The sequence below is a fragment of the Natator depressus genome, chromosome 5 (genome assembly GCF_965152275.1).
Source record: "Natator depressus isolate rNatDep1 chromosome 5, rNatDep2.hap1, whole genome shotgun sequence".
Taxonomy (NCBI): domain Eukaryota; kingdom Metazoa; phylum Chordata; order Testudines; family Cheloniidae; genus Natator; species Natator depressus.
Genome location: NC_134238.1, coordinates 91,503,202 through 91,522,469, shown reverse-complemented (window position 1 = coordinate 91,522,469; position 19,268 = coordinate 91,503,202). Strand labels below are relative to the sequence as shown.

The 19,268-nt window shown below is 39.7% G+C and overlaps 1 long non-coding RNA gene across 1 annotated transcript in view; it reads right to left on the bottom strand.

Moving 5' to 3' along the window:
• LOC141988235 (uncharacterized) overlaps nucleotides 1-18,955 on the bottom strand; it is a 47,459-nt gene extending 28,504 nt beyond the window's left edge. Inside the window, exon 1 of the long non-coding RNA XR_012639706.1 lies at nucleotides 18,815-18,955. This is a non-coding gene — a long non-coding RNA (uncharacterized LOC141988235). The remainder of the gene's footprint in view (nucleotides 1-18,814) is intronic.
• Nucleotides 18,956-19,268: the final 313 nt, after the last annotated feature.

Sequence of the window (19,268 nt, the reverse complement as noted above, 5' to 3'; positions counted from 1 at the left end):
ACCCACAAAAATTAGGGAATGGCTCAAATGTTTGTTGGACAGAGTTGGAGATAGTTTCCCCCTCTATCTTATCTAATGAACTGAGCACATGGTTGGAGCCAGGGAGTCCTGAATTCTATCCCCATTGTGACATTGCACCCCATATTCTTCAGAGTGATATTATTATGATATGTTTATAGCATAATTATGATGTATTTTATGCAAGATGGGTCATGGAAGGTGTCATTGGAAAAGTTATGGTTATGATTTGCTGACTATGATTATGCTATTTGTTTGCATGTATCAGTTTTGTATCTGAAGTTCTGAATATTGACTAGGGATCTGTAATTCAAATGGGCTTACTCTGGAAAATACCCACAGCCAGCTTTTCAGTTACAACAATGAAGAAGTCCATCAGCAAAGACAATGGACTGTGGAATAGCTTAACCTTCCTGTGGGCATTTTGGCCAGCCTGTAAGCAATGGCTGCTATAACTCTAAGAGGACATATGACCAGACCACATGTCTCTGGCCTCCAACTTTGGATGTAAGTATTTTTCCACAGACTGGTCTGGGAACTAAGTTTTGAAACAAAGGGTTCCTACCCTATGCTAAAGCTATATAAGGCAGGGAGTGCCATCATCTGGAGTTCTTCACTCCCCACAAGAGAAAACTCCTGGAAACACCTGAGGAACAAAGATTGAACTGGGGGAAGTGCTGAACCCAGGCTAAAGGGATTTCTAGCCAGTGTATGAAAGACCTGGGGATTCCAAGCTGCAAAGCAAGTGTAGCTTTTAGCTTAAGAATCTGCAGCCCCTTTGTATCATCAGTTAGGGTGAAAGAAAGAAAGAAAGAAAGAAAGAAAGAAAGAAAGAAATTGGGACATCCAGGAAAGGGCTTAAAAAGGGGACTGTCCTGGCCAAAACGGGACATATGGTCAACCTATACTGATCACAACGGCAGTGCAAATTACAGTTACAAGTGGACTCTAGAAACCTTGGTGGAATTTCTGGAAAGCAATCCCAGTTGGAGTGTCCTGTAGGTAAAGGCTCAGAATGAAATATGAAATGGTGTATGCTGTGTAAGCGTAAAGTTTAATCCATTAAAAATCATGGTTATGATTTTCAAAGCCGAGCTGGAGATTTAGCCACATAACTCATTAATTCAATGGGAATTCTGTATATAAATACCCTTGCTGGCTTTGACAAATCTCAATCATGAATTGTAACTGAGGCCAAAATACAAGCAAATCAAATAGATCCCAATGAATGTAGACACTGCCAAATAGATAATAGGCACTTTTGAACAAAAAAGTATAGGAAAAAAAACACTCTTCTGAGAGAAAAATGTCAGATAGCAGCAATGAATCTATTTGTGTTTTCATTGCTACAATAACTACAATGATTGTTTGTAATATTTCCTCTTTTGTATTTTCTAACAAGCAAATTCATTGGGATATTGCAACTTTCCAAAGTTACCAACCAGACTTGAAAGTTAAGTGTTAACTTGCTCAGTTGGGAATCTAGCTTGGCTGAACTGAATAAACAATTTGACCCATTCTCTAACTTTCTAGGAGACTGGGGCATAAAAAATTGGGGCATGATTCTAATCTCACTTTCAGTGTAAATCAAGAATAACTTAGTTGAAGTCAATGGAATTGAAGCAGCATAAAATTGGTACAAATCAGAGGAGAATTAGACCCTGGTTATCCAAAAATATCAAATGGTAATTAGGCATCACAGCAAAATATGCATGTGGTGTGTGGTTTTCAGCAAAGGGATAATTCACTTACAAATCTCTCGTCTGAAGAAAAACATATTCAGATGTAGGAGCTACAAATAAAATACTTGAATTAGGGGAAATGATATTTCTCCAGGGATCTGACATTCTCTTCCAAAGCCCTCGTTCTGAAAAAAAAAAAGTTTCCATCCTTCCTGTCCCCTTTATAAAGAATGGCAGCAATTTTGTCTAGATAATTTTCTTGCAGCCTCCATTAGGCAATACATTTTTGCCATCAAGGTACTGTAAGGAAATAACTGCAAAACAAAAATCAGAGAGAGAAAAAGAAGAAAAAAATTGTATGTTGGTTATACAACTTTTTTTCTCCCCCCCACCCTTTTCCCCTGGAGTTATATTCATGTTCCTGGGACTTGAGAGTGATAATCAGACATTATATAGAAGACTGTGCATTAGGAAGTGGGAACTAGACTTTGACAGAATTTAAAACCAGCTGCTAATAGCCTTATTTTCAGATAAAGCTTCCTAACAGAAGGCTTTGTGGTGACAGTTTATGCTGTATGAAGTTGACTGGCAGACATTAAAAGATCAATACTACTTAGAGATGATGCTGATTAGTGTCAGCACACAAGCAAGTTATTAGGACAGTATGGAAAGAACGGTGAGACTTTAACCAGAGTTCCACTGACTCAGAGCCACATGCACTTGAGGTAAAGTTACAGCTCCTCTAGCTAACTTGTTGGGAGATTTTAGTGTATGCATCCTGGATCACTACAGCAGCATCTTATAAATATAATATTAGCCTGACATGGGCAATGCCTAATGTCCATCTGTTCATGTGACAGTGTAATCCCCAGTTTACACTAATTGTGCAGTCTCTTCACAGGAGAACCCTGGAGTGAAAATTGTGGATACAGTTTACCTGGATAAAGTGCGTGACAGGAACATGAAAAAGGGTTTATTCTCCTGCCTTGGGAACAATTAGCACTGGCCTAGCAGAAACTGCATTAAACATTTTTTCTTTCTTCAGTGCTCTGGACCACAGGAGGATTTAAATAAACACATATGTGCTCTGCAGCCTTTTTACTTCCTCCAGTCGAATGGTAAAGATGGTGCAAGAGGTTGGCAGAGACTGTCATTCTTTCTTCCCCACATTAAGCCAGAAACAGATAGCTGAAATGAATTGCTCTCTTGGTTCAGGATTTCATCTTTCCCCCTTCCTTTGGTTGACCCTATTTCTAAGTCCATTGTGTCAACAAACCTGGTTACAGCCACGACCTGTCACTCTGGGTATCACTTACACCTGTTACTTTGCCTCATGTCTTCAGACACACCCCTATCGGTGGCATCTGGTTTGAAAAAATAAGTGGTACTAAAAAAAGATTTTAAGGTCCAGCCTAAGGGCTTACAGATGGTGCACTATCCTTCCCCAGCTTACACGCCTTTTCCTGAGTTAATGCCTCCTAACAACTCACCTTCAACATGTTACCTACAAGAAAGGCGTTCAGACTTAAAAAAACAAAACAAAAAAACCAAAACCCACACTCCAAATGTGCATGTGACTGAACTAAGGAATCAACTCTCTTTGCCTATTACCATCACTTGCTGTCATGTCTATATTCCAGACTATGAGCACTTCAGGGAAGGCATTTATCCTTTACTGCTTGTGTAAAACACTTAGCACATCTGAGGATGCTGTAAAATAGAGCAGATTTTATATACAGAGGGGTACTCGGCATTGATGTCAATGCTTGCACTATGGCAGTTATCTTCAGCACCGAGCTCACTGATCTGGATGCCAGGAACTTAGTGCCACCAATAATGAGGGCCTTGCTGCAGCTGGTGTCAATGCTTGTTGACAGAGATGTTCCTGACTCACACATTGATGGGCTATGAGGCGCTGCATGAGTGGGGTCAGGAGAATGGAGGCCATTACTTAGTCACTGATGGGACAAATGCTTCCTCAGGAGGACAGTGAAGATGACAAGGAGGATGGCTCTGCTTTCTTTGTCCTGATTAACCTGGTTACGTCATCTGGATGTGACCTAGTTACTATCCAGGAATCTTCAAAAGCTAAGACCAGTAGATATAGCACCAGTAGTCTCCTCTGAATATAAATGCTGTACTTTGAAGGTGTGATCTTTGCCTCAACACCTCTCTCCATCTTCCATGCAGTAGTAAAGAGATAAAAATCCTCAGCTACACCAGGTTTTCACAAGGCTACAGGTCCTACAACCAGGAAAAATAAGCAGAGCCATGAACCCAAGCAATATTCCCTAACAATGTTTAAAACAAAATCCAGCCAGGGGACCACTGGGCAATTCTAGCTACCATGGACCTCATGACACAGACGATATGAGAATGCAACAGAATTCTCATTTTTTCTTCATGTAACTGCTACAATTACTGTCCAGAATGAAAGAACATTCTCTGCTTAAGGAGAGCACCTCTTCTGCATGTATTGGCTTACCCTCCAACCCAATGCTGCTCCACTGTACCACCAAATGGTACTGCATCAATGTCCTCATTATTGGTGGCATCAAGATCAATGGGTTCTGTGCTGAAGAAGGCAACTGCGATAGTGCCAGCATTGGCATCAATACATGGTCAGATAAACCATAAATTCAAAAGAGCTTCATCTAGTGCAGAAAAGGGCATAGCACGAATATTAAAATTAACAGTAACATCTACAAGCAGGGGTGGGGGAGAGATGAAAAAAATAAAATAAAAAACCAGGAGAAATAAAACCAGTAAGAGAATGACAGTATGGTAGAGTTCAAGAGGATTCCAAAGGGAAGGCTAAACTTGCTCCTCCCCTCTCCCTGCAGGACACATGCACAAAATGCAGGAGAGAGAAAGAGCAGGGAGAGGAATCAAGCGGCAACACCCAATACAACAAAGAAACAGCAGCAACAAAACACTGAAGGTATGTCTACACTGCCATTAAAAACCTGTGACTGGCCCATGGCAGAAGACTCAGACTCAGACAACGTGGCTGTTTAATTGTGGTGTAGACATTTGGGCTGGGCTGGACCCCAAGCTCTGGGACACTGCAAGGTGAAAGGGTCCCAGAGCTGAGGCTGCAGCCCAACCCTGAAAATCTACACCACAATTAAACAGCCCCTTAGTCAGAGCCCTGTGAGCCTGAGTCAGCTGGCATGAGCCAGCCATGGGTTTCTAATCGCAGTGTAGACATATCTTAAGGATGGAATTTTCAAAAGTGCCTAAGATAGTTAGTCATTAAAGTCAATGGGAGTTGGATGACTAACCTCCGTAAGCACTTTTGAAAGCACACCCCCACAAGGTTACAAGACCAATAGTTAAAAGAAGGCACAAAAAAGGCAACAGCCAATCAAGAGAACAAAATCATGATGGACCAACACACTCTGCAACAAGCCACATATGCAGTAGCACAGAGCAGTAGATTACTCTACACTTCGGACCGGATACAAAGTCCATTGAAGTCACTGGAAAGAATCCCATGGGCTTCACTGGGCTTTTAGTCAGGCCTTTAATAAGCTTGGCCAATAAACTTTGTAGTAATTGTGCAAACCAGCAGCATCTGTCTGAAATAGACAAAATCGACAGAAAAGATGCAGGAAGAATTTCTCCTAGATATCCTTCCGTTAAAAAAACCAAATGAGACATCTACCACCAAAACCAGTGGGTAAAATGGATTCACATATCTGAAGTTTTGTCCTAGAATAGCAAAATATTCAGAATGTGATTTAAGAAGCTTCTACAATAGGAAATAAATATTCTTGAATATTTTCACACACGCAAAAGCACCTGATTCAGTTCACTATATTTTGTAGGGCCAGAATACTCATTAAGTTTGAGTATTCAGATAATTGCCATGTATTGGTGAAAATATCTGCAGATCTCCAAGGTGCCACAAATTGTGGCATGAGTGATTATTCATCTGAACATTTCTACTGCAAGAGCAAAAAGAAAAGGAGTACTTGTGGCACCTTAGAGACTAACAAATTTATTTGAGCATAAGCTTTCTTGAGCTACAGCTCACTTCATCAGATGCATTCAGTGGGATGAAGTGAGCTGTAGCTCACGAAAGCTTATGCTCAAATAAATTTGTTAGTCTCTAAGGTGCCACAAGTACTCCTTTTCTTTTTGCGGATACAGACTAACACGGCTGCTACTCTGAATACTGCAAGAGCATGATTCATTATTCTCCTGTTTTAAAACTTTCAGTAACCTAGTCAAGGTTCTCTCTGTCTGTGTGATGCTTTTGCCGGGAACAGAAAAGGAATGGAGTCTTAGAACTTAGTAAGTAATCTAGCTAGATATGTGTTAGCTTCTGTTTTGTTTTAATGGCTGATAAAATAGCTGTGCTGAATGGAATGTATATTCCTGTTTTTGTGTCTTTTTGTAACTTAAGGTTTTGCCTAGAGGGATTCTCTATGTTTTGAATCTGATTACCCTGTAAGGTATTTACCATCCTGATTTTACAGAGATGATTCTTTTATTTTTTTTTCTTCAATTAAAATTCTTCTTTTAAGAACCTGATTGTTTTTTCATTGTTCTTAAGATCCAAGGGTTTGGGTCTGTGTTCACTATGCAAATTGGTGAGGATTTTTATCAAGCCTTCCCCAGGAAAGGGGGTGTAGGATTTGGGGAGGATTTTAGGGGGAAAGACGTTTCCAAGCGTTTCCCGGTTATATATCTGTTAGACGCTTGGTGGTGGCAGCAATGAAGTACAAGGGCAAAAGGTAAAATAGTTTGTACCTTGGGGAAGTTTTAACCTAAGCTGGTAAAAATAAGCTTAGGGGGTTTTCATGCAGGTCCCCACAATTGTACCCTAGAGTTCAGAGTGGGGAAGGAACAATGAAGTGAGCTGTAGCTCATGAAAGCTTATGCTCAAATAAATTTGTTAGTCTCTAAGGTGCCACAAGTACTCCTTTTCTTTTAACCAATACTATGTGACTTAGGTAACCAACTACACTATGTGAATAGCAAATAGTCAAAAAGAAAAATTTGTGAACAACCCATAGTTAGCTGAACTGTTTAGATGATTGTTACAAATAATAAACATATCAAAAGGATCAATATGTTAACAATTAACTAACCAAAATGAGGCAAACATTTTTATTTATAATGTTGACCAACGTTATTTATAATGAATAGTGATTGCACAAATCAGATTTTGGCCAGAACACAAGGGTTAACCTCCCCTTCTTACAAAAAGGGGCATATTCTTTAATGAGAAGAAGTGGTCAGAACTTTGGTTTATGTTTCATTCTATCTGTGTTGCAATGTATGCCCATAAAACTATTTCTTCATGCTCTGGGCAGAAATGATTTGAAGCAGGTGTTAGCAGATTCTCTGCCTGTTAATGTTCTTAGCCTCAGGCTTAAGCCTGGATCTTTTCAGGCACTAGAAATATCCCTGCTTGTAATGTTTATGGGCAATGTGCGTGTTTTCTCCCCATCATCTCCTGGCAAACCAAAACCTCCCTGTAAGTTGATTTCCAAAATGCAGATCATTATCAGAGGTGCATAGGCAGCTTTTGCAGGAGTGCTCTTGAACAACAGTTGTTTCACAAGTCTTAGCTTTGCAGAGGAAATGCTTTAAAAGTCTATTTTTATCAGACAAAAAGACGAGACATTTTAAAACCTTCAAATAGAATGGATCTTTCATCTGTAGCTTGTTATTTTCAATGTGCATTAACTGCTGTGTGTAAGAAAATGGGATTGGTGTTTAAGGATACCAGATTTGACCTGCAGCCTCATTACAAGATCAGAATATTTCAGCTACTATGGCAGTGGCACAGCAGGCCTCAGACTCTTGCATGACAACAACAACTTGCCACCAAGGGAAAAAGAGGAGGTGCGCGCAGTAGAGTAATCATTAACCTGGAATCCAAACACACAATAGATGTTTTATTTCTACACGTCAAAAGGTCAGTGTTTATTCCAAGCTCATCATCTGTCATTCATCAGTCTGATCGACATTCGTTTATTGGGATTATGGCCGGTATCCTATGGTGATGGGATCCTAATGACCTTAACACTGGCAAGCTGCTAGCAGGTACTTAATATCCTCCATATGCAAATTAGGACACAAAATATGTGCAAATGCTGCCATCAGAATAGACAGTTTAAAGGAAATAATCATACAGAAGACAAAATAAAGAAAGGAGGGCCACTGCCACAGGCACATTTTCGCCTCAAGTGGCTCTTCTCCTTCCTGATCTTGTAGCGCTACACATCAAAATGTGTAATGTTCATTTTTGTGTTCTGATGCACCATAATACTAATAGAAGTTATAGATCTGATTTTTAAAAATGCTGAGCACAACTCCTCCAAATGAAATCAGTGTGGGGTCTCGGTGCTCAGCACCTCTGATAAGCAGGCACTAGTTGTATAGAATATATTTTGCAAAGCCAAACAAACTAAAAGCAATTAAACTTTAAAAATAAAATGTAAATATCACTAAGGCCACTAACCATCTCAGCACTGCATTAACTGTGTCATTTTTAGATATGGTGGTACCAATAGTCCCACAATTTTGCATATATTTCACATCATAATGAAAAGTAAACTTCTTAGTGCCAAAAGGCTAGTGATGTAATACTTACTAATGGCACTCATCCTCCAGAGCTTCTCAAAGCCCTTTAAAGAAATCTGAAAGAATACAATGAATTCTGTGTTCCCTGAAAAAGACAAAAGCTAGTTGTTCGATCATCAGCTGGGAGGGGACCACTGACCAGGCTTTTTGACAGCTGATTTGCATATTTAAGAAGTCACATGATTTACGGGTGGGAGACATAATTTTGAAAACTTTCTCAAGCTGGCATGTTTAAATTAGTCCATTTCAGATGCACTTATGGACCATGCACTTTTATTTATTTATTATTCTGCATCATTGAAACTCGTGGTGATAACTGAACAATGCAAATACCATACATTCTGCTGGCAGAGCGTACTCTCATGCAAGCTAGCAAATTAAATGAGACAACTTGATAAATATTTTATTAATAAATAATATATTGTTTTCCATTGAAGAAGACCCCCAACCACCAGGGACTCATTACAACTTTCATTATACACCTAAGCTCTGTCTGGCGTGAGTTAGTCAAACGTGCTTTTCAGCTCCTTTTACTTGGCATCTCAGTAGGAGCTGCCACACTGTGAACATTACTGTCTGTGAAACTCAGCCCATTGCAAAGAATTTAGCAGCTTAGCATCAGATGCAAGCTGAGCAGGAAGCTTCCCATGTAAAGTGAAATTGGCGGGTACTGGCTTTCCCATCAGTTTTCTGAAAAGACCAAACAAAAACACTTTTTGGCTAGCTTGGTTTGCAAGCTGGAGCCTTGCATAAAATGCAGTTTTCGCCCGTGACAACTTTGCACTGAGGAGCTTCTATATTCATCAAGAAAGTGAAAAATGTCACAATCATGATCTATAGAAATACAGAAAGGGTAGCTCACATACTAGGGTGACGAAGCCCTTATAAGTAACTGGATAGAAAGAGGGGTATTATTCTATTACAGTAATGTATAAAAGCATCAACTGAGCCCAATTGTCCTAGGCACTGTGTACACATGGAGTAAGAGACTGTCCCTACCTGGAAGAGCTAAATGGACAAGACAAAGAAACAGTTGGGAACCGGGTTATCTTGGTTTCCTGAATAGAGCACTGCTGGAACAAGCAACTTGCCCAAAATCACACAGCAAGCCTGTGGCAGCACTGGGAATTGAATCCAGGTTTCCTGAGTCCCAGCCATGAGACCAACCCTCCTCTCTGGACAAATAGTCCAACAAAACTTGTATGTATGAGTATTGTTTTTTCCATCATTACCCCTCCAGGTCTGCACTATGACCCCAGTGTGCCCAGAAGAGAAAGAAGGGTTTAATTTTCCTAGTTCTGCATCAAATAATCAAACCACTCATTTTTGTGAAGGAAAAAAAATTGTCCTTTCCCCAAAATGAAAATAATAGCACAGAACATGAATTGATGATTGAAAAGCTACCACGGATGCCCACAGGATGTCATACATCTCCTTTTCAGGAAATTATAGCAGTAAGGAGAGCAGACAGAGACAGTAAAATGGCAATAAAAATGTATTTTAATTAAATTATTCTATAATAAAGCTCAAAGGAATCTAAAACCAAAGGCTGATTATTATCTTTCTCATGCTTGTTGAATAGCCTGAGCACCAAATCATTTCAAGATGAGTGCTGAGCTAGTTGCAAATAATGTCACGTGTCTCATCTCTCCTTTTCTCTCCCCTTCCTCCTATTTCATTTCATGTTAAGCTACGACAACATGAGTGGAACTCATATTATAGCATGCAAGCAGAAAGAATCTCACTCTTGAATCAATACACTTCATTCTACAAATATGAAATTAGTGGTTGTTATAGCACTGCCGATGAAAAGCTAGCACAAAAGTAAACTGTTACCTCCTACTCTCGCATGTTTGCATTAGACTTTCTTTTTTGTATGTCTGAAAGAAGGATCATTTCCTAAGAAATCCAAACACAAGACGGCTTGATTGCAAGGAGAGACCTCTCTCTCATTCCCTCAAGTATGTGAAACAGGGATTCAGTATTAACCACTATAACACACATGTCATACTGGATCCCCATGCACCTCAGTGTGTTATGAAGGGATCTTTTTTTTAAAATCACTTTATTGTTGCCCCTTCTATCTTGTTGGATTTTTCTGTTCTTCGGCTAGAATTTGCTACAAATGGAACAATTTGATTAGTGGATAAAACAATAAATCCACTGTCTATATTCTTGCAAATAAAAATGATGGGCCAAAGTCTGTCCTCACCCAATAAACACATATGTAACCTCTTACATGAGTGGAATTAAATCGGTTTAAACGGAGGCATAATTTGGCCCTATTGTTTAAAGTGAGTTGCTTGCTCTCTCTTTAGGTGGCTTATATGTCCTCCATCATCATAATATATGAGGGTCTAACACATACACACTATATAAAATGCATGCATGTGTGTAAAAATAATCGCAAATTTAATCTTTTTTTGCTCTTTTTCTTTCTTACCAGTTAATAGGAGAAATAGCTTGATTGGTATGGGGAGTGGGAGGTTGCATGTCTAAATGTGCATATAAAGAATGTATTGGTTGGAAAATGGTGCAGTCCATAGGTATTCTTATTTCTTGTGGTAGTGAGTGCCATAGCCTAGGTCAAGCTCCTCTGAAAGTCTGTCTCCTGCTCTCACAAGCCTCCCTGCTACTCATCTAGAGCTCCATTGTACCTGGGAAGTATAGCGGTGATTGGAGGTCACCGAGCTCTCTGAAATGTTTTGCAGATAAAGCCGAACTGATACATTTAATCTTTTCACCAAGAATCCAAAAATAAAAAATAAGCCTAATTTACCCTGCTGCATTTTTGTTTGGTTTCTGAAAGCTCAAAGATAATCTCCGCTTGCAATCTACAGCATCTCTTTTTGAGCTGGATCTTATTTACATCATCTGCAATGCTCATGCTCATAAAGTAAAGAGCTTATAAAAGAAATTAGATTGTTTTGGTGTGGGAGAGAGAAATAAAGGAGATTTTAGAGGGCTGTGACTGAAGAGAAGGGTGATATTTTAGGACTGATGTGGGGTTGGAAGCAGTTAGAGAAAGATACATCCTCCAGAAGTATCCTGGATTGACTGAAGTAACAAGGAAGGAGAAAACGGTCCATTAAAATCCTCCTAAGTTTCCCTTAAAAGAAAGACATTTCCCCATAAATTTCATATCACTTTTGGGAAAAGTCTGGGAGAAATCAGAAAAGGAGTTTTAAAGTTATGGTATTTCAAAAATGTAACAGCTTTCATATATAAAACCCATCATATATGCAGAATGTTTTAGCTTATATACTCTAAGTTTGTTCTTTGGCGTTTAGTGCTTTTGCAGAGGACTGCTGGGGAATTTTTAAAACTATGAAGAGCTGTTTTTCTTCATATAGAACAGTGATTAAATCACTTCATATAGAACAGTGATTAAATCGCAGAGAACAGTGATTAAAATATAATTGTTTATAAATATCAAACTGACCTGTTGCTGAATCAAGATTTTGCTGCAGCAGCTGCTGCACCACAGGTGATATGTGGTGGGAGGGCAGGAGGAGGGTGGAGCAGGCTGGGAGGGATAGAGCGGGAGCAGAAGCCCTCAAGAATGTGAACTGGGGACATGGGCTAAGGAGGTACATGGAGGCCTGACATGGAATGGGGGCTCTGGGTAAGCAGGTCGTTAGGCTGGAGACATAGGTAGTGTGGAGGTTGCTGGGGAAGATGGGGGACAGACACAGGCTGAGAAGGCACAAAAAAAAAGAGTACTGGTTTGGGAGGGCAAGGTAAGTGGTGGGGAAATGTAGATGAAGGAAGAGAGAAGTAGATATGGAAAGAGGGATCATAGAAAAAGGGGAGTCAAAGACAGGGGCGTGCAGAGGCCATGGAAGGTGGAATGAACCAGAGAAGATGTAGAGGAAGGGTTCAGGGGGTTGAGGAAGACAGACAGGGGCATAGAAAGGTGCCAGGAGAAAAAAGGTGCCTTTTGTCCAGGAAAAAAAAAGTACTTTAAATGCTTAAAATATTCTAGGTATAAAACTTTAGAGCGAACCATTGAGCTGGCATCCCACCAAGACATAACACCCCCTCGTGCCTCTATGTTACTTTCCATCCTATTATACAACCATACTGTGTGTTGCCTTCTTTGACCACTGCCACATATTGAGGGTTTAGTTGTTGACTCCATGATTCCCCTTACTAAGTGCAAGTATTTAAATATACCACATCCTCCCCCCTCCCATCTGTTGTACTGTCTCTGTCTCCAAAGTAGCTTTTTTTGGGGGGGGGGGGTCTTTGAGATTAGAATTATACAAAGACTGTGCAATGATGCAAGTGAGCAACTGCAGACCTGAGAAGAATTTGGGCAGTGGTGTGAGATGTAAAGGATCAAGGAAGCAATCAGGCTCAGCAAGATGAAATGAACAAAAAGTACTGGCAGTGGTGCAGCTGGGTGACATGCTTGAAGAAAATAAAAGTGCGGACACCACAGTTTCAACATTTGTCTGCAGAGGTTTTTTTCAGAATTTGAAGTCTTATTACTCAGAAAGATGTAGTGATTTAATGCTAAACAGGTCACAAATCAGAGAGTGCTTCCCTTGGGAAAAAAATATGTGCATCTAATCAGACACCCCAGTCAGAGGCAAAGAAAATGAAACGAGCCAACAAATGGTTTTATATACCAAACTATTAATTATTGGAATGACCCAGCCGAATCACAGAATAACAGCATCAACTTGGATGACAGGGTTCCTATTTAAGCATCCCAGGTCAAATTCAGTCCTAGTATACATGGGTAGAAGTCCTAATGACTTGAGTGGAAGTTGCCCCTGCTTAGAGCTGGTCCACTGCATTCAATTATCAGATACATTTCACAATAATAAAAGTTCCACAGTGCAGTAATAAAACAGCAGCAGCTTCTTAAATGGTGACTTTCATCCTGAAGAATTCCCAAGTCTTTTACAACATATCAAACCGATCCATAAGTCACTGTGTACCAAGGCAGTGGTGGATAAATGCAGGAACCTTAGAACACCAAGTTGAAAAGGAACAACAGAGCACTTGGCTCAGAGGATCCACCATCCTTGGTGTGGGAGCTCATTCTGAAGGTCTCTGGTCAGTGCTCAATTCCCTTTCAGGGCTTGATTAAGGCACAGGCAGTAATGGCCAATACTTAGGGTCCCAGCTCTGGGATTCATGTGATTACATGAGAATCTCTGCTTTCGTCAAAACAATATTTTAAAAATATGTTTCTAACCTACACAGTTGCAAAGAAAACCTTGAAAGCATGACCTAGGTGTAGCCAATGCAGAAACTGCTACCTGAATCTGCATATAGCATGCAACAAGTAACTCTGAGATATGCAAACTACCACATTTGCTTAAATGGGGTGTTAGCTCCAAACACCACTCCTTTTGGGAGTCCAACCGTCACTCCAGCCTAGAGGCCTCTGTGTGGAGCAGCAGAAGAAATGTGCGGCTGGTCTAGCTCTTTTAATAACCCAGCACAGTCGCTGTACCCCAGCTGCTGGGGTAAGTACTGGGGGCCCACTGTTCCCATCTTCAGGAGCAGAGGGAATGCTTGTTACAATCCTTTTTGCTCCTGGTGTATGTATATTCTTGAGTTGTTGGAAGAAATATCTCATAAAGGAGTTGATGTTCAAATAAATGGTCTCCCTGAATGTTGTCTGTAGCCTATGAAAACTTCTGAAAGCACCTAGAGTCTGAACTATAGCCAGGGAAAACAAGAAGAGTGCAAATGTAACCAATCACTAAAGTTTACTCAATGTAATCACTTTGGCAAGTTCCTAAAGAGAGATTTTCTGGAAACAACAGTATTACAACAACAACATAATGTAGCAGAAAATAGCCCATTCTAGATTCACTCAGCAGTGGCCCTCAAAGATGTTAGTAGTATTTTTGTCAACCTATCAATTTTGCATAAAAATTCCCCTTTTTAGGTATTTCTTTCTAGCATCCCAGGCTATTAATTAATTAATTAATTTAAAAAAAAGAGGAGCCTAAATAGGCTCCTGAATACATAGCCTCAGTTTCAGAAATGCTCAGCACTTAGCTTCCTTTGGCTTCTGTCAGAGCAACTAGATGCTCAAAGCTTTCATACACCATGCCATTCTTTTAGAAGCCCAAATATTAACTTTAGGCTCCTATTTTTTTTTTCATTTTGTCCCCAGTAACTGCTCATTCCAGCCCCACCAGAACTGCTGGACCATGTCAGATTTGGGCTTTACAGAATTAAAGCATCCTGCTTTATTGAAACACAGTAGGAGGATAATTATATTAAATACTGAAGGTAAGTTCAATTAAGGTCCCAGTCCTATAAGATATCTGTGCTCAGAACTCCTATTGACGTCAAAGGGAGTTTCAGGCACAAAGCACTAAGAGCAGCAGGTCCTATGGTCATTCACATTGTTAGTAAATATTTCCAAGGAAAAGTAGTGTTATTATAGGTACAGGGCTTTATTATTTTCAACACACATGTAAAATATTGCTATGCTTATTGTTCTAGAGCCTGATCTAGTGAGGTGTTGAGTGTCCACAACTTCCTTTGAGGTGCTGAACAACCATAGGATCAAGACCTCGGATGCTGTGAATGCACAGTTGTAGATTTTTGAGGGCTGGGATACAGAATGAGAGCTTAGAGTATTTTAATCAAAGGTCTGGCTCCTGCTTCCACTGAATCAAATCACCAAAATACCATTGACTTCTGTGAGAGCAGACTGAGGCTCTAAATGCTTTTCTTTATTTCTCCTCAATCATTCCATGTTGTGCCTCTAGGAGGGCAGTTGAGGGGACTCAGCACCTTGTACATCAGGTTCATTAGAGCTTAACAACTTAAAAAATGCAATTTCAGTGCAATATACTATCTTTTCCCACCGGTTTAATGGATTTTGAGTGTAAATAGTATGCATTGATTTGTTAGAAGTGTTGTAACCTTTAACCTTCTTGGTGACCACTGGATGTACAAACACAAAGAAAGGATTTTAAGATATAGAATAAACATGCTACTCTGGAAAATAATCTACCTGTAAACTAGGGGGGGCTTTATCTACATGGCACTGCAGTAGCTAACACAGAATCCTGTGGGGGAGGGTTAGTAGCAACAGTCGTACTATTACATATAATGTTTATTTATTTTCTAATTATATATATTAATCATTATGTTCTTGACAAACATAGTAGCTATAACTGACTATATAACAGATAATCAGTATGTAAATTGTACAGCTATTTTAGCCTGTTGAAAATCTGAGCCAAGGGATGCATACAAGAGATTGAAGTACAAGGATAAAAATGAAGGGAGGAATCAATAGATACAGTTATACTGACAGATATTTACACCCACCCTATTGTTTCCTTGAACTACAGCAATGTTTAGAGCTGTTTAAATGGACAGCATTATAACTGAAGGAGGATTTCCCTGCCCCTGACACAGTTAATATTACATCCTGCTAAATCATCCCTGTCCAGGATGATTTTTATCCTTGGTTCATATTTTTGAGTAACAAATATTTTGCCTTTGGAATGATCCAGACTGCACCAAATGGCATATATTAATAAAAAAGGAAGCAAAATCCCAGGGTCAGTATCCAGGGCCTTTTGTTTATCCAACTCCCTCTCCATACAAACACTAGCAAATTGCTTTGCTTGAGCATTGTCATAGTTTATGTTATTAAGGAAGGTCTGCTTATCACCAAGGATGGTGAATGGAAGGTAAACCCAAACAAACACGTTCAAAATCTATTAAAATGCAGGAAGAAAACTATTATTCATCCAGATGATACATTTTCAGGATAATTGTTCCATAAACATTCCCAAAATATACTCATGTGGGGCTAGGATAGGTACTGGGGGGAGAGGCAGAGAGACAAGGCGAGACAAGAAGGGACAGAGTGAAATTCTTCTGCTCAGACATTGGTATTGGAAAATTGTTGCAAGTGACACAGCATGGTTCAAACATTTCTCTCCCGGGGAGGAATTAATAGTTCTGTCTCCCACAAAATTGAATGCAATCCTGAAATTCCTGAATGTTATTAACATGGCTACAATCTCCGTGCATAAACATAAATCTTGCCCGAACAGTTTCCTGCACTTTGGGGCAAAAATAACTCACCTCAATATTTTTTTTATTAGATCCCAGCCTGAGGGGAACTAAACAATAATCATGCAACTGGGGAAAATATGCAGGGAGTCAATACTAAGGAGTAACTAGGAAGCGGAAGAAGACCAGGTTGTTGTTTGTTTTGTTTGTTTGTTTTTTATGCAGCTACATGGAAGAGACTGTTATATTATTAACAGTACTCTAGCATGCCTTGGTTCTGATGTTATTTGAACAAACTCTGCTTGCTACTGTATTATATAGTGATACACAGCTCTGCAGGAGACAGGATGCCTTGAACAATTCCCATTTTAGAATAGGTCTAGAAATTGCATGTTTAAAGCTGAATTTACATGTTGAATGCAAATCTTCGTGACTGAGCTAGCATATCAAACTGGTGCAGCTGTACACAATTAGAATAACATGCGGCTGCTATTCGAAAGAGTCTTTCTTTACACTGGTGTACAGTATGTTTGGTTTGTTTGGCAATATATCCCTGCTCTTCTGCATGTGGGATTGTTTGTGAATTAAGACTTGTTAATTTAGAAGGATTTTTATAAACCTTGAAAATCACCTTAGATCTTATGGCAATTTGTTGGAACAGAAGCTGCAGTTTGGGTCAGGAGATTAATAATAATTATTATTATTATTATTATTTTAAATAACACGTGGATTTTAGTAGCAATTTTTTTTAAGATGACATTTCATTAGGCTTCAAATCCTGCAACACACACACACACACACACACACACGTGTGTTTTAATCAATGGCTAAATGATGCCTTTCCATTTTCTAATCTTAGAAGGTGTCGAAGCTCTGCTAAGGATTCCCATTCAAATGAAGCAGAAGAGAGCATCACAGATGGAATACAAATACACAGTAGAGAAGTGGAACAGGCTTAGTGAAGTGTGCAGTTGGCGAGATTGATGTTGATACCCTTCACTGCCAAGTGAAATGCCAATAATGCTTGTATAGCATTTTGTGAGGGCAATGGGAGTATTGATTTTGAGCAATAATAAAGAATGAAGCAGCTCTCTCAGGTATAAAAATATTGGCAACTGTTACAAAGAATTGACTCATAGAGACCTGAGTGCCTGCCTATCTTAATACAAATAATTCAGGCTTCAGAAAGATTTCAGGAGCAGCCAGGCATGGTCCTCAGGCACATTCTCTGCTATTAATTTACCTGCAGCTTTCACAAGCCTCTCAAGTCTACCAGCCAATTGGTCTGTGAGGCACAGGGACAAAATGGATTTCTTGCAACAAGCCTTCAGACAATATGAAAAACTAGTGGGGCCATGAAATTTTAACATATAAAAAATAAAATTAAAAAATTATTTTTTCTTGCCATTTTTACCAGATAATACATATCGCTTCCATGCATAATGAACACATTTCATTGGGAGCTGGAATTTTGAAGGCCAACATTTCTATCATACTATTTAAAATATTTTTACTCCCTGAAAAACAAAGCAAAACTCCCAGAACACAAAGGTATTTCAGGTAACAGTAAGTCCTATGAATTCTCTGAGTTAGAATATATTACCTTTAAGCAACAAAATCAGGCCTCGGTAGGATGTTGTAAGGTGAACACTCAAAAACGAAGGTACCTAAAATTACTTGTCACTTTTGAAATTGTAGGGCACATATACATTTCATTTAGCACCGAGCACAATGGGGCCCTGATCCATGACTGGAGCTTTTATATGCTACTGCAATATTATACATACACATTCATGTGCAGTGATGAAATCCATATAATAAACAGTAGAGCCCAGGGATTCATTACATTTATACCGTATTGGTGACCACCTCACCTACAGCTAGCCCACTAATCCATCTCAGTTAGGACTACTTTTAACATTCCAAACCTCTGAGCAGCTTTCAACATGCATTAAAAATCAAAATCTCTCTTCCCCTCTGTGACTGGTTCGGTCACAGAGACCCCCTTGGGATTGTCACCTGACATGCTGAAGTTACTTCTGAGCCTGTTTTCCCCACCAGCTTGGGACTCCAGAACCCTGCCTTGTTGAGCCAGACACACTAGCCTGCTGCAACCAAGACCCAGGGTCTGGACCATGCCCCAAAAGCTGCAGGCTTTAAGTGAAAACAGCTCAGGAGATTACTTGCCTCCAGCACCCAGACACCCCGTTCCCAATGGGATCCAAACCCCAAATAAATTAGTTTTACCCTGTATAAAGCGTATACAGGGTAAACTCATTTATTGTCCGCCCTCTGTAATACGGATAGAGAGATATGCACAGCTATTTGCTAACTTACTCTGGGTTCACTCATAAACAAAAGTGATTTTTTTAAGTATAAAAAGTAGGATTTAAGTGGTTTCAAGTAATAACAGACAGAACAAAGTAAGTCACCAAGCAAAATAAAGCAAAACACGCAAGTCTAAACCTAATACATTAAGAAACTGATTACAGAGAATATCTCACCCTCAGAGATGTTCCAGTAAGCTTCTTTCACAGACTAGACTCCTTCCTAGTCTAGGCCCAATCCTTTCCGTTGGTACAGTCCTTGTTAGTTCCAGCAGACACCTTAGGTGGAAACTCAGTTTTCTCATGTCTGGCCGCCCCCTTTGTCCTGTTCCGCTCCCTTTTATAGCTTTGGCACAAGGCGGGAATCTTTCATCTCTCTGGGTTCCCAGCCTTCCTTCTAAATGGAAAAGTACCAGATTTAAGATGGATTCTAGTATCAAGTGACATGGTCACATGTCCTGTGAGTCCCCAGCCTCCATTCTCCTTGGGCTGGCCCACACATACACAGGAAGGTTTGCAAGTAAACAGAGCCATTTACAGTTCACTGATTCTGAAGCACACTTAATAGCTTCCACTTAATGTGTTTACATCAGTAATAAAAGTTTATATCTTATTATCCTAACTCCAGACA